We start from the raw sequence: 19,699 nt of genomic DNA on the forward strand, positions 1-19,699 counted from the left end.
TCCATATATTTGTCATTTAACTCTGTAAAAGTTTCTTGAATTCAATATTTTTATGTCAACACATACATGTACATTGGACCAGTTGTCACGGTTTCTGTAGGGCACATTATCTAAATATTTACCTTGTCATAGTGGTCAAAAATTGAATGAATGTTTACATGATCAAACCAGATAAACTATGTTGATCATTTCTAACATTCCAAAGTACTAGTGGCTTCCTTTGACATAAAATAATTAGTGTGGTATGATTTCCACAATGAGACATATCCAACAGAGTTCAATTTCATACATGTATGTAGTGGATATATGTCTTTTATAAAGGACCTTCAACAATGATAAAATTCCACATTAAATATGTGAAATATTAATAATTGAAATCATAAAAATAGGGGCCTCATTTATAACAAATCAGTTATGAAAAGCACATATGACAAGGCTTTCTTAAATTTTATGAATGCATGCTTTTTAAGGTTGATACTATTGTGAAAGTAATTCAATTCCTTCTACCTGTAGGTGACATACAACTATAAGATTAAAATTGATAGATGTACTGGGGAACCATTAGATTCTCACTGTGAATGCCCAGCAGGAAAAAAACCACATGGTGCATGCAAACATATTGCTGCTGTCATGATGATGTTGATGCATTTTATTCAAACAGGAGACGTACAGGTGGAAAAGTGCTGCACGGAAAACCTCCAGACTTTTCACAAACCTAAAGCTTTCTACAATGGTATTGTAAAGTATTTCAAAACTCTAGATCAAGATTACACACACTGAAATGTCTCGCCTTCTTTACTTATCATTGACATTATGTTAATACACCTAAATATAAAGCTTTACTACAGCTGTCACATACGAACCATACAAATAAGGTTAAGGTCAGATGAAAATGCTTCCATACAGCAAATACAGTTGACCTTTTGCTTATAGTTTAAGAAAAATAGACCAAAACACAAAAACTTAACCCTGAGCAATGAACCGTGAAAACGAGATCAAGGTTAAAAAAAAAAATATGCGCGACTGACATATAGATCATAAAATATATTTGCATACACCAAATATAGTGGACCTATGGCATCTAGTATTAGATAAAAAGACCAAAACTCAAAACCTTAACTTTGACAACTGAACCATGAAAATGAGGTCAAGGTCAGATGATATCTGCCAGTTGGACATGTACACCTTGCAGTTCTTCCATACACCTAATATACTAGACCTATTGCTTATAGTATCTGAGATATGGACTTGACCACTAAAACTTAACCTTGTTCACTGATCCATGAAATGGGGTTGAAGTCAAAACATTTTCTCTGTAACTGCTAAGTAAATTGAAACCGACATGATTACATACTTGAGTAATAGGCAGAAAATGATTAAGAATGAAAAATTTGCACTGCCCCATTTTGCCAAATTGGAAAAAAACTTGTAACAAAATATTTTTATTAGACCAAGGTGACATGACATTGCAGTATAATTGCAACACATCAACATATCCTGCAAAATTATGTCATACGGGAACCTTTTTTTTATTATTCAAAAGCAACAAAGGTATTTTCCAGGATCACCAGTAAAGACACAAAATATTCCATCTAAAAGGAAACATTTAGATAGTATTCTGGATGATCCACGACCAGCAGAGTTCTAGAATTTGAAGGGGTACAATGATCATGTCAGAAATTCCTTAATTAATTTTTGCTCAACATCTTCCATGGATATATCCTTACGCTATATATATCCAAAAGCAGATCTTCAAAATGCAGTTCATGACCATGACTATCTTGAAAGGCCATTTGCTGAGTATTGGATAGATAATGCCCTTAAGGTGAGTCTAATAGATGTAGGAAGATGTGGTATGAGTGCCAATGAGACAATTCTCCATCCAAATAACAATTAATAAAAGTAAACCATTATAGGTAAATGTACGGCCTTCAACACAGAGCCTTGGCTCACACCAAACAACAAGCTATAAATGGCCCCAAAACTACTGGACTAAGAATGGATTACAAAAGTATATGATGATGATGAACAACCAATGAGACTAGGCTTGCCATCAAGATATTTATTCAAGAAATATTAAGCTGGGATAACTTGTAATTATTTCTCCTGGTATTATGTATTATGATCTTTAAAGAAAAATGTATATATTTTTACACACATATTTTATTACTAAAGTCACATGACACAGGATTCATGCATACATGTAGTAGGAACTTCTGATCACATCATGAGAAATATTTTTCTTGTCACTTTGAGATGAAGAACAGCAATGAAAAGCACTGTTCCAGAGTGTTCCTTTGCTTAGCTGTGAATTTACTGATATTTCCCATATCCTTGGTTTTTCAATCAATTTGTTTTGATATTCATGAGATCTTTTGTTTTAATTAACACAATTAACATTTGTATTTAGTACATTTTTGTATTCACAGACTATGAATTCTATGTGCTATTTTGTTGGTTTTTTTTTTGCTCTCTGGCAAACTTTTTTTATTGACTTGCATTGAATAACAGAACTCGGGTATACAATTGTAACCTCTTCATCCTCAAATTTAGACTTGATCATGAACCAAAGACATGTATTTGTAAATTTCTATAACTAGCAATCGATTTCTATGTGTTTCTACTCTGAATAAAGGTTAAAAAAAAAAGAACAAAACCAAATTAATTCATTTTGTTGAAGGTTACTGAGAATGACTGCAAGGCAATAGAGAAATGTACGAGGAAGCAAAGTAAATGCAATGAGTGGTTCAGGCATAGAAAATGGAGATTGACTGCGTCAAGATTTGGGGAAATTACCAGAATGACTTGTAGAAGAAACAAAAACAAACTATGCAAAACTTTAATTAATAGCCATAAAATAGTTAGAAAGTGTTTGTTACATGGAAAACAATTTGAATCTAAAGCTATTTGCAAATTTGAGGCACAAAAAGGTGTAAAATGTAGGCCCTCAGGCCTGTTTGTTAGACCAGATTTCCCATTTTTAGGGGCTCCACCTGATGGCATTGTTGATGGTGATTTTTTAATAGAAGTTAAATGTCCATACAATGGAAGAAATGATAAAATATTGCCCGGGTTATGTTTTCCATTCCTATACAGAAATAAATCTGGGGAAATAGCTTTAAAGGAGATAAGCACCTAATATGCGCAAATTCAAGGTCAATTGTTTATTGCAAAAAGAAAATACTGCTATTTCATTGTGTATACTTTTGTAGATCTGTTTGTGCAAGTAGTCGATTATGACGAAAATTTCTGCCTTTACTCATTAGTTCCAAAATTATCCATGTTTTATGAGAAATACTTCAGACCATATTTGGCATCTTTGTTATAACTCTCAAAGTTCAAACATTCCCATGTATTTTGGTATTCTAAAACGTTAATTGTACTTTAAGATTAGATAACTGTTGCATCTTTGGTATTTAATAAAAAAAAAATGGATTCATTAAGAATTTTTCAAATGTCGATAGTTCCAAATAATTTAATATTTTTATACATTCCATGCATGCCATATGGCTTTCAAACATGTATCATAATTTTAACATTCTAAATGAAATTAAACAATTTTAAACATAAAAATTAGAACATATTTAACCATGACAAGAATGAATAAAGCAAAAACTTTTTTTTTTTTTTTTTAAATTTTTGTACATGTACATGTATATCTAAAATGAAATTACATGGAATAAAATCTACTCTAGTATACATTTCCATGCATACAATGTTTGATCCATTTTTTGGGTGCAAAATCAGAATGTGCCAAAATTTGGGAACCATGTCAATTAATTCAGTGTTTGTCAAGTACATGTAACATAATTAATAACAAGAGAAGAATATCAATTTGAAAATCAATCTTATTCTTTCAAATTTTGCAAGTCTATAAGTAATTATAAATAAATATGTAGGTACATGTATAATAAACTTATAAATCTCATTTTTTAAATAATTAACATGATTAAAAGTAACCAAAAAATTATGTGTGTTTCAAACTATCTTCAAAATTTTGAAAGACAATCAAATAATGTTATTATTTTGGCAAATTTTAAAAAGCATGTTATGATTGAAAATGCTTCAGTAAATCTGATATTAAAAGTAATTGCCTTACCTTTTTTTAAAGCCTTTTAAATATTTTGGATCAATTTTGCCATTAAAAGCCAAAGAATCACTTTAGATACATGAAACTGATAAAGTGTAATTTATAAATAAGCAAACAACATTTACATAAACAAGCATTTACAGTTCATCTGGTTTTGAGTAATTTTGTCAAATATATATATTCTTATGCATTCTCATTCACAATACACTTTCTGAAATTTGCAATAGAAAAACACACAAAAACAATTCTAGACCCAAGTATAAGTTTGCCTGATGGTAGTTTATTTTTCAAGATCTTAAATGTTTTGGCTAATCCAATAACTCGCTCTATGGGAATTATTTTGGATGCTACTCTTCTGTCCCTTACAACTTCCTCAGGTTCCAACTGACTTTTTCCTTTAAGCATAGTGGGAGTGTTCACTTTCACATCTTGTGCTGCAAATAAATCCTGAACCATTATTCCTCTGTCTGCCATAATGCTATCTTTCGGTTCAAATAAATTCAAATTTAGCTGAAGCAATTAAGACTTTTCAATGATCTGACGGTCACTTGATGAACCCCCATAAGCATCACTTACATATGATACTGTGCCTCTTGGTGTGCAACCTATCATGGTTTTAATTGTGTTTTTATGTTTGTAGCTAGACCATGTCACACTTTGTGCATCAACATGTAGTTGCAAATTTGAAGTTAAAATCATCCGGCATATAATCAGTCACAATATCTCTAGATGGCCAAATGTTTATCTCTTTTAATTGAAAGTACAAGAAATTAATCCAAGTTATGACAATCTTTGACACAGTTGACTCAGACACTTCAAATAAAAAACTTAAATCTATATCTTCTTTGTTCTGACGTAACTTCAGTAAACACATAAACTGTTGATCTTTTGGTGTCAAAGACAGACATTGGTAATTTAACTCATTTACAGCTGGGCCTAAACAATTGAAAAACAACATAAAATGCTCGTAGTCCCTGAATGAAGTATAATATTGGACACGTTTTGGATCATTCTCCAAATTATCAATACCAAATCTTCCAAGTAAGGTACAGTGTACTCCAATTTCCTGTTGCATAGGCTCAATACCATCCAAGTCATCAGATTCTTCTTTGACCTCTACCTCGTTACCAACCTCAACTTCAAGCTGTACATTATTGACCACGCTTAAGTCCACATCATCTCGTCTACTGTATTTGGATGATCTGGGTGTAGAGCTTTCCCTTAACAAGAACAATGAAGGGACAGTATCTGGAAGGAGCCGCTTACGTGACCCTAAAAAAAGGGCATTTTTGTTACTTCAATCAAAATGAAAGAAAAAACATTAAACAGGCCATAACAATAAATGGCAATATATGTACATCAACTCTCTTTCTATATAACAAATTTAAAACTAGAGATAGACTTTTATAGCTGACTATGCGGTATGGGCTTTGCTCATTGTTGAAGGTCATACGGTGACCTATAGTTGTTAATGTTTGGGTCATTTTGGTCTTCTGTGGATAGTTGTCTCATTGGCAATCATACCACATCTTCTTTTTTATAGTGTTTATATTTAGTGGTGAACATTATAGCTTATATCTGGCCTTGAACCTGTTATTGTGATACATGTAGTAATAATGTGTTTGAATCATTTTCTAGAAATTTGGTTTATGTTTAGTGGCAAATATTACATGCTTATATCAGGAATGAAACCTGTTAATTTGATACTAATAATGTGTTTAAATCAAGCTTTTTGCTTGGCAGATATTTTTTAATAAAATATTTCAAAAAGTCATGTCAACTCTCCCATTCCGAGACAAACTGATATGATTCAAGAGTCTTCACTTTTATCCCTAAAAGTTGTGTGCGTAGCTGTGTAGCAGCAAATACCAATTTTGAAGTTTTCAATTTAATTTGTATCAAACTATCAAATGCTTGACCACCTAAACTGCATCAACACATTTTTTTTGACGAAAAGTTAGTATACAAAGATGCAGTCTTCCATTCAAATATTAATGAGTGATTGCAATAAAGTTCCTTAACAAAATGTAATATAATTATAATTTGATTTCACTATATTAAGGTGGTACTAAACACTACAGGGAGATAACTCTGTAAAGTCAAATTAACGTTATAATTAAGTTGTGTTGTAAAAGGAATATTAAGCTTTTCAATCATAAAAAATGGTGTTTGTCAAATTGCTATATATAACCACTATAATTTTTCTGACAAAACGGATGGTTCAAAATTTTCATTTTTTTATATTTTTGTTCAAGGGTCAAAGTAAATACTGTGTTCAAATTTTATGAAAATTAAACAAGCCAAATTAAATTTAGTGAAAGTGTTGGGTACCACCTTAATATATTTTTTCTGATACAATATAATTATTCAACTTGAACTTATTATTTTAGATTGTACCATCCGTCTAATGAATGAGTTATTGCCCTTTGTACACAAAATATTTATTTGTTGTTCATTATTTATTCATGTGGTTATTTTTAATGTACCTGTATGCGGTAAATATATAGTTATTAATATAAATACATTTGAACATGTCAAATGCAGATGTTGCATAATGAATCTGAGATGAATTTGTTTTTTTATTCTGCCTTATAACCTGGTTATAGAATTTTTTAATTACAACATCATTAAAAATCAAAGCTTTTTCAATAAAATGATACATTTCAACAGTACTGAATTACTGATTCCAGACTTTAGAGACTGTTTGTTGGTCAGATCAATAGTCCCTTTCAAAATTAACGTGCATCTAGGTTTTCTGTAAAAACAAACAAAAAACACAAAGCAAACAAAGCAATAACATGCAAAAATAACAGAAATTCACTAATAATGATAAAATGAAATGAATTTGAGTTTGAGTCTGAAAGAATTTGACCATGAAAAAAAGATGCCAAATTACAAAAAGGATGTATAGGAATAATGATGTGCTCCTTCAAAATTCGTTTGAGAGTAAAACAGAATACTGTTAGTGTTATCCATATTAGCACAAGTTGCTCAATAAGGCAGATCTAATTTAAGAGGTAAAACAAATTACTGTTTCTTATTTTCATGTCAAGGCTTTTTATAGTCAGCTATATAATGGTATGAGTTTTTCTCATTGTTAAAGGCAAAAAGTTGCCTCTAATTGCCTACATCCACTTCATTTGAAGTTGCTAGTAGACAGCAGTTGTGAATCCAGAATTTTTTTGCCTAAATGAAGGCCCACTGACTGTCTAATAGGGGGCTGCTACGGCCATGCTTCAATGCTTTTCTATATAATCAACGAAATTTTTGCTAGAATAGGAGGGCAGGCCCCGTGGAAGGCCTCTAAATTCACCTCTGAACAGTTGTCTCACTGCCAAGCATACAACTTCTAATTTTATGTTAATTTCTTGTTTAAATTGCTTCACATTTATTCATGTGTGATATTTAATAACCAACTATATGGTATGGGGTGTCTTCTTGTAAGATGTGTCAATGATACTCAAGAATGTGATGATGTCTATGTCAGATACAAGTCATATAATACATTTGTAATATATATGACTCAATGGTATTGTAACCAAAGGTAAAAATTTGGCAACATATTTGCATAACTTAAACAAATAGTTAAAATACAAGATTGTGTCATTTATCTTATCTACATTTTTAAATGTTCATTCTTACATTCTTAAAACTTTTAAAAGTAAAATATCCAGGTTATACGGTGTATAATACAGTGACCTATAGTTGTTAATGTTTGTGTCATTTTGGTCTTTTGTGGATAGTTGTCTCATTGGCAATCATACCACATCTCCTTGTTTATATAGTGGAAGCCACATGCAGCTTTGAAAATTTTGTTGCTAGAAAAACAACTGTTATTCAATATATTGTATGTTATTAAATTTGACTGCAAAGTGTAGGATGAAATGTATGAAGGACCCATTTTAAATAGATACATGTAGACAAATGTCTAATCAGTTAAACAAAACTATATTTGGGAGGTTTGAAAAGCTGACACCTAGTACTATAGGTACATGTAAACATGTATGTGACTATGTCCTTAAAGGCCCAATTTATAGAAAAGTAATTTAATACTGTCCTTTTAAAAAACAAAAAAGACAAGTTGAATGAAAAAACTCATTTGACACAATATTGCATTTGTAGAAATTGGTTTATAAACATGATGAACAATGAATATATATATATATATATATATATGTAGTGATTCTTCAAACAAGCAAACAAGCCCAAGCTGCTAAAAAAATACAAAGACCTGTTGCTACAGTATAATAAACATGATAAAATATATAATTGATACATATTTTAAAAACTTAAATATTAATGTTATTCATCATTGAAAGTTATATAACCTAATAGTCCAGAAACTCTGTAGTCAGCCTCCTTGAAATGGGCGGCACAAACAACGTCATGTTTCCCTGGCTTCCAGAGACCTTTTGTGGTAGAGTCTCTTCTTTTAATAGCCACTCTCCATCTAAGTTGCAATTCTCTTTCTTCAGGAAACTTGTGACCACCAGAATTCGTACATCCAGGAACACTTTAATACTGTGGCATCTTCTTTAATCTTTAAAATTCGCGGTGTTTAAGTTGACAACAATATGGCGCTTTTTTGATAGGTCAGGAGGAGTTCAGAAAGTATAACTGATGGAACAATACGCCACCTATTAGCGAAAAAAACGTAGGTGCAAGCCATTCGACAAGACCTTTTAATCTATCTATGATATAGAATATGCTACATTCAACTTTACAAATGTATCACCATTAAAGATACGTTAAAAGGATTTCATCTATTTCGTCTGCATTTACTTAAGGTAGAAAAAAGACGCAAAAGTCTGATTTAGAATCCTGCTTGTAATTAGACATTTAATTTTCGTAGAACGCGTGAAATCAATTAACACGATAACATTTTTTTATTTGCAAAAAGAAGTTGAAGTATTTTCAAATTAAATTGTCGTTTGGAAAACAGTTTTTACAGTTTTGCTTGCATTTATTTTTTTCGACGCTAAAGATAATGATATATATAGTTTCAATAAAGTTTTATGCTATCGTCAAAGAAAATATGTACTCAGAAAAATCATCGAGGTTTTAAAACAATGTGAAGAACTGAATAACCTATATTTTTTAAATCCGTTAATAGATTTATTTTATCGTTGTCATCACCCTGGAATCTTTAATATGTTTGAATTATCAAATTTTAAAAAATAAATATTTCTATTTGAAATATTACTATTAGTCCAGTCGATTTGTGCAGATTTTTGACAAAATTGCTCAGATTGTGGTAAAAGCATGAAATTTGGAATAGTGGTAGTATATGTCATGGACAACATTTTAAGCTATGGACCCATTATGAAAGTCAAAATTTGCGGAAGAAGCGGCCATTTTAAAATGGCGGCCGTTTGATCTCTATAGATTAATAAAAAAAATCTAAAAAAATATTAGAGAAGATATTGACATGAAACCTGGGTAATATGATAACAGTGCTGATTCCAATTGTCTTGTTGAACAAAGTTTTTGGAAATATTACCCATATTGAATGGCGGCCATCTTGAAAAATCTGTGTTTTTTAAGCCAAAAAAGGTAGTCATTATTCGATGAAAATTTAAAAAAAAAACAATGTCGAAGATATACAAATGTTTTTGTTTGAGCTATATAAACAGGACGAAAAGCGAGCCTATGAACCCCCCTCCCCGAGTTTTTCTTCTGTTTCGTAGAAGGTACAAATTACTTTATATTTTCCGACAATGTACATGTCTCTAATGTTCAAAAGTAATCGACATAGTTAAAACGCGACCACGAAGAAGATCATAAAATGAACTATTTCTCTAAAAGCAATATTCCTGCCACCGCTTGTTCAATATACATGTAGAATAACAGGAGAATTTTATTTTACAAGTATAAATAAAGCAAGAAAATATTTGTATACCTGTCATCATGGTCATTTATAATAGTTGGCTGATTACAGGATAATTCGTTTTGTTGATATTGTTCATTTGAAACAACGTTCAAAAACCTTGATTGCAGACATAATGAATTTCATAGCATACAAGTAATTAATGTTATAGGAAGACCAACTGCTCAAATGTTCTCAATTATATTTAACAAAAATGAAATGTACATGATTTGTCAAACCTCACTCTGTCTATCATGTTCTATCACATTGTCCTCCACATTTACATACGTAATACTGCCTTTACACATTTGCATTTCCTTAGTAACCGTGTTCACTTTGACTTATCAATTAAGCGCTTGCTGCAGGAGGTCATTATAAAGTCATATAGTATATTCATCCCAGATGACAAGGACTGTCATCTGAGGACTTCATATGTATTGATTTTTTGGTAGCCATTTTAAATGATGGCCATTTTGAAAACATGAATTTCCAATATGACATTATTCGCTAATCTTATTTATTCACTGTTTGCATTCACACTTTTTTTTACTAATATGCATTAGATATTTATAAAATGGTCAGATAAGGCATGCACATGTTTACAAAATAAAGATATCAGTATAAGGATTTCTAACTGTTACTTACACGTTTGCCTAAGTAACTTTGTAAAACAGAAATTACGAATATAATATAATTTATGACTGAACGTTGTTGTTGGAAAATATCAAAATTGTAGATTTCCAAAACACTGGAGCTAGATATCAAAAGAAAATAATGAGCGTTTAGACTAAAAGGAATGTGTGAAACGGCAAGAGAGGACATGTGAGGGTTTGCATGCAATGGCAAGCAGATCCAAATATTTCATCAGTAAAAGGGAAAACATACTTCTGATGTTGAAGATAAATTGCCAGTTGAAAGAAAACAAGAAGTAACTAGACACTGTTAAATGATACTGAATCAACACAAACAATGACTGCAATTTATTGGAGAAGACTTCATAAGTATGATTTACTTGTGTCTAATCCATTTTGCTTTAATTCAGCAAATAAAATATGTTTAAATTAAATAAATGTATTTTTTCTGTGGTGATGTATCTGAAGATCTCCATGATACTTCGAAATTTAAAATTCGACAAAAATGGGACATGGCACCTGTACTACAAGACATATTTCCTTAGCCAAAGTAAGAGCTGGAGATGTCAAATTACCAGTATCCTGCTTAATGATTGATAAAACTTGACATAGCAAATAGGCAGAATAAAAGACATAGAAAGAAAGCCAAGAATCTTTTATCCTTGGAGTTGTGCTTTTCAAAATAATAAAATAGATTGACGACACACGGTCTGGCAGAGGTATTGTACCAATCTCCAAGCTTGCAGATCACGCTAAATTGTACAATAAACGCCTGGAACAACTTGTAGTTATCATGGAAGGAAGGACTGATGCAACGCATCTAACAAAACAAGAATGTAACTAACAAAGGAGATCTGCAAGCATACAAGGTTCCTTAGTATGAATGATACAGGATGGCCAACCATCGAGACACAATCCAGTAATATCGATGAGTGGAAAACAACACTCACCATTTCTCAGCTAGAATAGTTCAATTGTGCAACTCGTCATCGAAGGGATGCAACTGCAACTTATCAGTCCTCCGATAGAGAGTAAAATGTCTCAAAGATTGTGGAACTGATTCATTTTGAAAGCCTACAATGAATGTCCCTGTAAACCTTTCTATAGTAGCAAGCCTAACCCTTCTAACTATTCTAATTACTTTGACTATGAAGAGGCATTCCCCATCGCGACTTAAACATTTTGTAAAAGACATGGCCTGTTTCAGAACTAACCCAACATATTCATTGAGAATCCAGAGAAAGACGCAACCTTTCATGTGTGCTTGCATATCATCTATGGTAGCTAGTATTCAATTTTTCATCAATGTTGTATTAATCATTCCTTCCATGACAACTGATATTTACTAAGGACGTTTACTGTACCATTTTTTCATATCATCACTTTAAAATATTAAAACAATATCTGTTCCAGACTGTGTCACTGTTTTCTATTATTTTGGCAAGCCCCATTGCAATGGATAACAGATTTTTGACTTTCTTTCTGTGTCTCGAATTCTGTCTTATTGACTTGTTGTGCAGTTTTAACACACATTTAGCATGAGATCGGCTCCTGAAATATTAATCTTTAGCACTGTATCTGGCTAAAAGAACAATGGTTAGTAGTTCAAGTGACAGTCACATACTCTATTGTCAATCACATTTGTTGATGCTTCATGATGATAGTCAGATACCTCATCACAAAGAAATAAAGAAATATTTGCAATCAATGTTCTTGTTGATTCATCACAACTGTGGCTGGTTATTCTACTGGTTTTTTTCAATCCTTGACTCACTTTGTTTTTCCTGACTATATATATTAAGATTTGCTTTGACAGGATTAGTACCTTTTGCCTTGTGATTCTCCCATTGTATGGCCTTCATCAACTTTGAACAGTTGTATGCTTACAAAAAAAGACTGATTACAGGCTCAAATGTCTATGTCTGCTCTTTTTGTATTTGCTTGGCATTGTAAATCATCACATGTCCTCTCTTCCTGTTGCGGAATTCTTTATTTATTTATTAGATTTGTTCAACTCTAGTGATTTTGATACCTACGTATTTTTCCTGTTCAACATACAGTGCTCATATTTTATATACAGATTTTTTTTAATGGTAAAAAAATACCTAAGCCCTACATACTAAACTGCAATTAAAAGAATTTACGTATTTCTTTAAATACATTTATTTGTTAACATCAGCATACCTTATTTGAGCACTTGGTGAACATATCTTATATGAAAAGCAACAGTCATTAATAAATGATAAGCAAAACTAGTTGTCGATGCATATAAAACTTAGTATCAATTCAAAAAACAATTTAGGATAGCGAATAATAATATATTGCAAATTTACGTTTCCAAAATGGCCACTAAATACTTCAAAAGTCCTTAGTTTATATTCCTTGTCATAAGAAATTCGAAAGTTTATCAAAATTAGTTATTAAAGTAACATATTTTTCATATTTTTTCTAATAATTTTTATTGACTTTTTGGACATGATTTCAAAATGGCCGCCCAGAGCCGCCATTTTGATTTTCTGATTTGGGTCCATAGCTTTAAATGTTAGTTATGACCCCAACTAACACTCTGCAAAGTTTGATGCTTTTACCACCTTCTGAGCAATTGTTTCACATTTCGACTGGACTATATCTGATATTTTGACGATAACGGAAATTAAAATGTTTAATTTTCGGTTAGCATTATACTGTTCAAACAGAAATAAATCATTGATGTTTGGAAGCAGATTTGATACACCAAATATAAGCGCGTTGAACGTGGTCTACAAATTAATGAATGAATAAAATTACCGTTGGAAAAAGTTTTAAACGAACATTAAATAAGAAACTTGATACACTTCGTCGGGTATCCTAAAAAGTATGCGTTTGAAGCACAGTTTATATAGATATAGGACTCGAAGGTGTGATGGGTACGCCGAAGTGCAATTGTCACGCTGAGGTGCGATGGTCTACGCACAAACACGATTGTCCTTTTGCTGCGATTGTTTGTTATGACGTTTGGATACTTGTAACGTAATACATCGTTACATCACTTACATAACATATATACATACAAGGAATTCGCAGGCAGCAGAATAAGATTTTGTAGATGAAAATTTCACGCGAGTAGATGGAAGTAACATGCGAACAAAGGAATAATGAAGCAAAGAATGATTCTAGTCCCTAAAAGTTTTAAGCAGTACTAGTGCAGATGCATATTACAAAAATTACTATGTTATACGCATTTTTGATAGAAAGTTACTTCTTTAAATCTTAACGAACTAATTGCATCATATCTTAGAAAACCAGAAAAACTTAGTAATATCATTGTCAAATCTCTAATAATGAGTAAATCATCTGAATCTTTAAAGTGCGTACATAGTTCTATTAATTTATCTGCTTAAACCGGATCATTTTTGTTGGCGGTTTAAGTTGTGTTTTTTTTAAGCTTTAACTATGGAAGTAACGAAAGAGTTTATAGTAGTATCTGGTAACCAACTCACTACATCGGCCTATTTGATACCATAAAAAGCATTGGAAACGGGATGCCTAGTTGATAATTTTTTCAATAAATGTGTCAAATATAAAGCAAGGTGTACCGGTTGCGCAGGTAAAGTATCTTGTCCATGTTCCATAATGAATTGTTCCCACCTTCTAAAAGCGTAGAAATACGACTTGACTGTGTTTTCACTTACTAAGAGAATTGCTAGCCAAGGGACCAAAGTATAGAATCCCCCAGCCCATCAACTGGAAAAAGAATTTCAAGTTACTGATGGATGCAGTTGAGGACTATGCAAGAAAATGGATAAAGCGCGAACCAGACGAACCCGAACTGGACACTTTGTATGAATGGATCAAAGCTATTCGATCATGCATTCGGAGGCGCATACAAAAACTAAGATGTAATATGAGTACAAGAGTTTCTAACCCTTTCAAGAATCCGGAGGTTGTGGATGCTTTATCCTCTTTGCATGACAAATATGTCGTTGTTCCGGCAGATAAAGCCTCTAATAATATTGTCTTCATATGTAAAAAAACATTATTTGCAATGTCTCACTACAGAGCTTGGAATTGATCAAACTACTGGTAATCCTACATATTCTTTAACATCATTTACCAAGGATGAAATTTTACAAAATCATAAATCTGTCCTTCTTTCTTTCGGTATCAACATCAAAGAAAACGAAGAAAACTTACCCTCATTATACTGGATACCTAAATTACACAAAACTCCATATAAAGAACGATACATAGCTGGGTCTTCAAAATGTTCGACTAAACATCTTTCTAAAGTATTGACTACTATTCTTTCTACAGTTAAAGATGGGCTTCAAAAATATTGTGAGGAGATATATTCTACCAGTGGTGTTAACCAGATGTGGATTCTCAAAAATTCGAAAGATCTACTGCTTAACCTTCGATCACAATCTTTGCAATTTTGCAGCAACATAAAAACTTTTGATTTTTCTACGCTATATACTACTTTTCCCCATGCTCAGTTGAAAGATCGACTTCATCAACTCATAAAACAGAGCTTTGTCTATAAAAATGGGAATCGTAGATACAAATTTCTTGTTTTGGGATATAATACTTCATATTTTGTGAAGAATCACACTGAATCTTCCAGAAAATATACTGAAGATGATATTATTAAAATGCTGGACTTTTTGATCGACAATATATTTGTTGAGTTTGGAGGATTTATATTTCAACAGACAGTCGGTATTCCAATGGGTACTAATTGTGCACCCCTGCTGGCTGATTTGTTTTTGTATTCGTATGAAGCAGAATTTATTCAGAACCTTCTAAAAGACAAAAAGAAAAAGCACCTTGCGAAATTCTTTAATTTTACTTTTCGATATATTGATGATGTTTTATCGTTGAACAACCCATACTTCAGCCAATACTTACATCTCATATATCCCAGTGAACTTGAAATTAAGGATACTACTGATACTAGAAGGACTGCTTCATACCTTGATCTTTTCCTCAATATTGACGTAGATGGACGACTTCACACAAAAATCTATGATAAACGGGACGATTTCAACTTCCCAATTATCAATTTCCCATTTCTCAGCAGTAACATACCCTCTGCCCCTTCGTTTGGTGTTTACATATCACAATTGATACGTTATTCACGTGCTTGTTCACACTATACGGACTTGATATACAGGAGTGTGCTCCTTACGCAGAAACTGCTCCAACAAAGTTATGAGGAGGACAGATTAAAATTGACACTCCGTAAATTTTATGGACACCATCACGAATTGGTTGATCCATATAATGTCTCTTTAACCAAACTAGCTAAGGACATTTTTACCATATGGTAGATTGTGGTTTGTCATTATGTCGTCTAATCTTTTAATTACCAAACGTGACTTATTCCCGATTGTGACCGTTTTGCTGAATGTGAATTCGCATTACTATAAGACGTGTTTCTGTACTTGTTTATCCCAAATTCATGTATTTAGTTTACATGTTTAATGTTATATTTGTAATTCTCATCAGATTTTGTCAAATGTGTTGACGTCTTCTTATTATATATTTAGGTATGAGGTATAGAAAAATTAATCACCTCCTCTTTATTAATTATATTAAATTTTGTACGATTATTTACGTTTGAAGTTGGATTCATAACAAACTGGACATATATATATTACAGTTAATTGCTATTAATAAGTATTGCAATATGCATTTTGTTTAAATGAATTATCAGTATTTAGTTCTAAATCAATCCTTATTCTATCTTATTTTTGAATGATAGTTTTTCATATGTGACGTCATGCTGTTTCTAAATTTCATAAATTCAAATGTGGCATAACGTTTCTGCCTTTCCGCCATCGTATGTGACGTCACAATTTTTTTAATTACGTTGACGCTTGGACTGATTCGGATGTGTGACTATTTTGTGATAAACTTGGGTTTAGTTTTCTGTAATTAATTAATATTTCAGTTTCATTATGTATATCTCTTTCATATTCATTTGTTAAAATTTACTGTTTGCAAAAGCATTAAGTATTCTATATAATAAGGATGTTCTTATCCCGTGCATAAAAACAATGCCGTATTTGTCAAAACCTTTTCAACTTTTGATCTTCAGTGCTGTACAACTTTGTACCTTTTTCACGTTCGATCTTCTATATCTAGGCGTTATGTATTCAGGTTTAGTTTTCTGTAATTAGTTAATACTTTAGTTTCTTTGTGTATATCTCTTTCATATTCATTTGATAAAATTTACTGTTTGCAATAGCATGAATTGTTCTATATAATAAGAATGTTCTTATCCCGGGCATAAAAACAATGCCGTATTTTGCGAAACCTTTTCAACTTTTGATCTTCAGTGCTGTACAACTTTGTACTTTTTTCACTTTCGATCTTTTATATCTGGGCGTCACTGGTGAGTCTTGTGTGGGCAAGGCGCGTTTTTTGGCGTATTGAATTTTAAACCTGATGCTTTTTGTTATCTATTAATCATGTTTTTCTGTGTCTAATATGTTCTCCTATTTATTTGTATTGTAGTCCTGTAATATTATCATGATTATGTTGTCATTTCAATGTTATATTTAACTTTGCCATTAAAGTGCGAGGTTTGGCATGCCTTAAAACCAGGTTCAACCCACCACTTTTATTCCCCTTTAAAAGTGTCCTGTACCAAGTCAGGAAGATGGTCATTGTTATAATATTGTTCGTTTCTCTTTGTGTTGCATTTTAACGTTGAGTCGTTTCTGTTTTCTCTTATTTTTCAGATAAGACGTGGCACGGTACTTGTCTATCCCAAATTCATGTATTTGGTTTTCATGTTACATTTGTTATTCTCGTGATGTTTTGTCTGATGATTGGTCTGTTTCTGTGTGTGTTGCGTTTCGGTGTTGTGTCGTTGTTCTCCTCTTATATTTAATGCGTTTCGCTCGGTTTTGGTTTGTAACCCCGATTTTGTTTTTTGTCAATGGATTTATGAGTTTTGAACAGCGGTATACTACTGTTGCCTTTATTATCTGTTCAATAATAACTGGCACATCTTCGGATATAGACTTTACAAATGGCTTCCTGCTTCTACTCCACTGTCCTCTATTGCGACTTTTAAATGACGATCTAAACTGATGCCTGTTAAGAAAATGAAAATCATAAATATCTTCGTTTTTCATATGATATTTATAACAACTAATCTGAATTTTAAGAACCGGGAGCCAAAAGTACCGTTTTGACCCCTTCCTCGTTTTGTGAGACTCTGACCTTGAAAAAAACTGTAATATGTTATGAAATATTTTAATCGACCTTCATGGTCTACTGACATTGGCAAATAAGCGGCAGATGTCCACTCAGAAACAATCAAAGTAACTACCTTTATCCTGTATCATTTTGTTAATTGTCTGTGGGACAAAACGATGTCTACTAACATTGGCCAATAAGCGGCAGATGTCCACTCAGAAACAATAATAGTATGACTTCCTTTATCCTGTATCATTTTGTTAATTGTCTGTGGGACCAAACGAGGTGATTGAACTAGCCAATTAGTCACGCCATCCCATGACACAGAAAAAGCATTAATGCCTGAGGTTCCTTTGCACCAGAATTTCAAATAGAATTTGTTGCATTTTGCATTGAAATATTGTGCAAAAGCGCACAAAAATCCTATCATCGATTTCCAAATCATCGCAATCTGATTTTCTACTTAGACTGTCTGCTTTATAGTTATGCTCGCGTGGTATCCATACTAAATGTAGTTTGACTTTGTTGTCTTCTGACAAATTGTATAAACAGACATAACGCGTCTGTGTATTTCTTTTTTTCTAACTACCGACTTTCATAATGTGTAGTACATTTTTATTGTCTGTTTAAACTCTAATAGTCGTACCGTCCTATTTGATCACAAGATTTCTTAAAACCCTTTGTACTGATTCAAGTTCTCTCCATGTAGAGCATTTTAGTTTTTCAGTGGAAGACCAACTTCCATATGTCTCTATCGGTTCGTCCTCTAAACCTGTTGTCAAACGACCACCGAAACCTGTTTTTGAAATTGAATTGTCACAAAAGACGCGATATTCTTGTGCTTTATTTACAGTTTACACTTTTCATGTGCTATCGCGCGGTTAGTGCCACCGAATAAGAAAAACCTCCCCCTAATCCATCGTCTAAATACATAACTACTTTTTACCCTTTACTTCTCCAGTGTTTTACGACTTCTCGAACTACTATTCTGAAAATATAACCACTTGTTGCCAAGCCAAATGGTAACAAATTGTCAACGTTAAATGCTTCCCCCCATTTGAAACCAAGGTATGTAGTGTCTGAATTTGAAATTCTAATATGATGATATACACTTTTCAAATCATATGAAAAAAAAGTAATCCTCTCTGTTAAACATTTGTCTAGGTGCGACCGCGTCTTTGTATTTGTGACGAAATTTAAATAAATGTGGATTTATATGTCTGGCGTCTAATACCAATCTTAGTTTTGACCCATTATGATATACTGTTAAAGGGTTTATAACATGAGGTTGTTCATTTACTTTGCTTATGCAACCTTTTGTCAACAACTTTTCAATTTCTGGCGCAACAAAAATCTTATTGTTGCAGGCCGACTTATTATTTTCTAAAACCACACTCTCTTGAATTGTTAAAAACATAACCCTTCTGTGTAATATTAATAATGTGCTCGCCTTTCTTTGTCCAGTTATTGACACTTCTAATAGACTACCTACAGGTGATATACCTGAGTGAACACGATTACTATAAATTGTAGTACGTGTATTGCTTAGGAATGTTGTGTTGCGTAACGTTTGTTTTGTATACAAAGGTGTACTCGAACTTCTACTAACGTTACATTAAATCATATTAGTACTTATCGTGTGTGTATGCTGCACTGTAACATGAGGACACCCTGTCCTCCAATGACCAGTTTCACTACAATTGAAACATCTCCCATGGCGAAACATCTTGTTTCTGTTGACTGGAATCGGATTCTCTGGAGCCAGTGGTCTAGTCTTATAAGGTGCTGGCCTAGTATCGGTCTTGCGTTTCGCCTTCTCCTTAATTCTTTATCTGTGATTCGGGTCTACTATGTTGTGTCATGTGTACTATTGTTTTCTGTTTGTCTTTTTCATTTTTAGCCATGGCGTTGTCAGTTTGTTTT

At 32.4% G+C, this 19,699-nt stretch overlaps 1 long non-coding RNA gene across 1 annotated transcript; it reads left to right on the forward strand.

Moving 5' to 3' along the window:
* Window positions 1-661: 661 nt before the first annotated feature.
* LOC134684078 (uncharacterized) lies at window positions 662-2,977 on the forward strand. Its single transcript, XR_010101161.1, has 3 exons — window positions 662-733; window positions 1,563-1,825; window positions 2,681-2,977. It is a non-coding gene; the product is annotated as an uncharacterized LOC134684078 (long non-coding RNA).
* Window positions 2,978-19,699: the final 16,722 nt, after the last annotated feature.

Source organism: Mytilus trossulus, chromosome 9 (assembly GCF_036588685.1).
Source record: "Mytilus trossulus isolate FHL-02 chromosome 9, PNRI_Mtr1.1.1.hap1, whole genome shotgun sequence".
In the NCBI taxonomy this organism is placed as follows: domain Eukaryota; kingdom Metazoa; phylum Mollusca; class Bivalvia; order Mytilida; family Mytilidae; genus Mytilus; species Mytilus trossulus.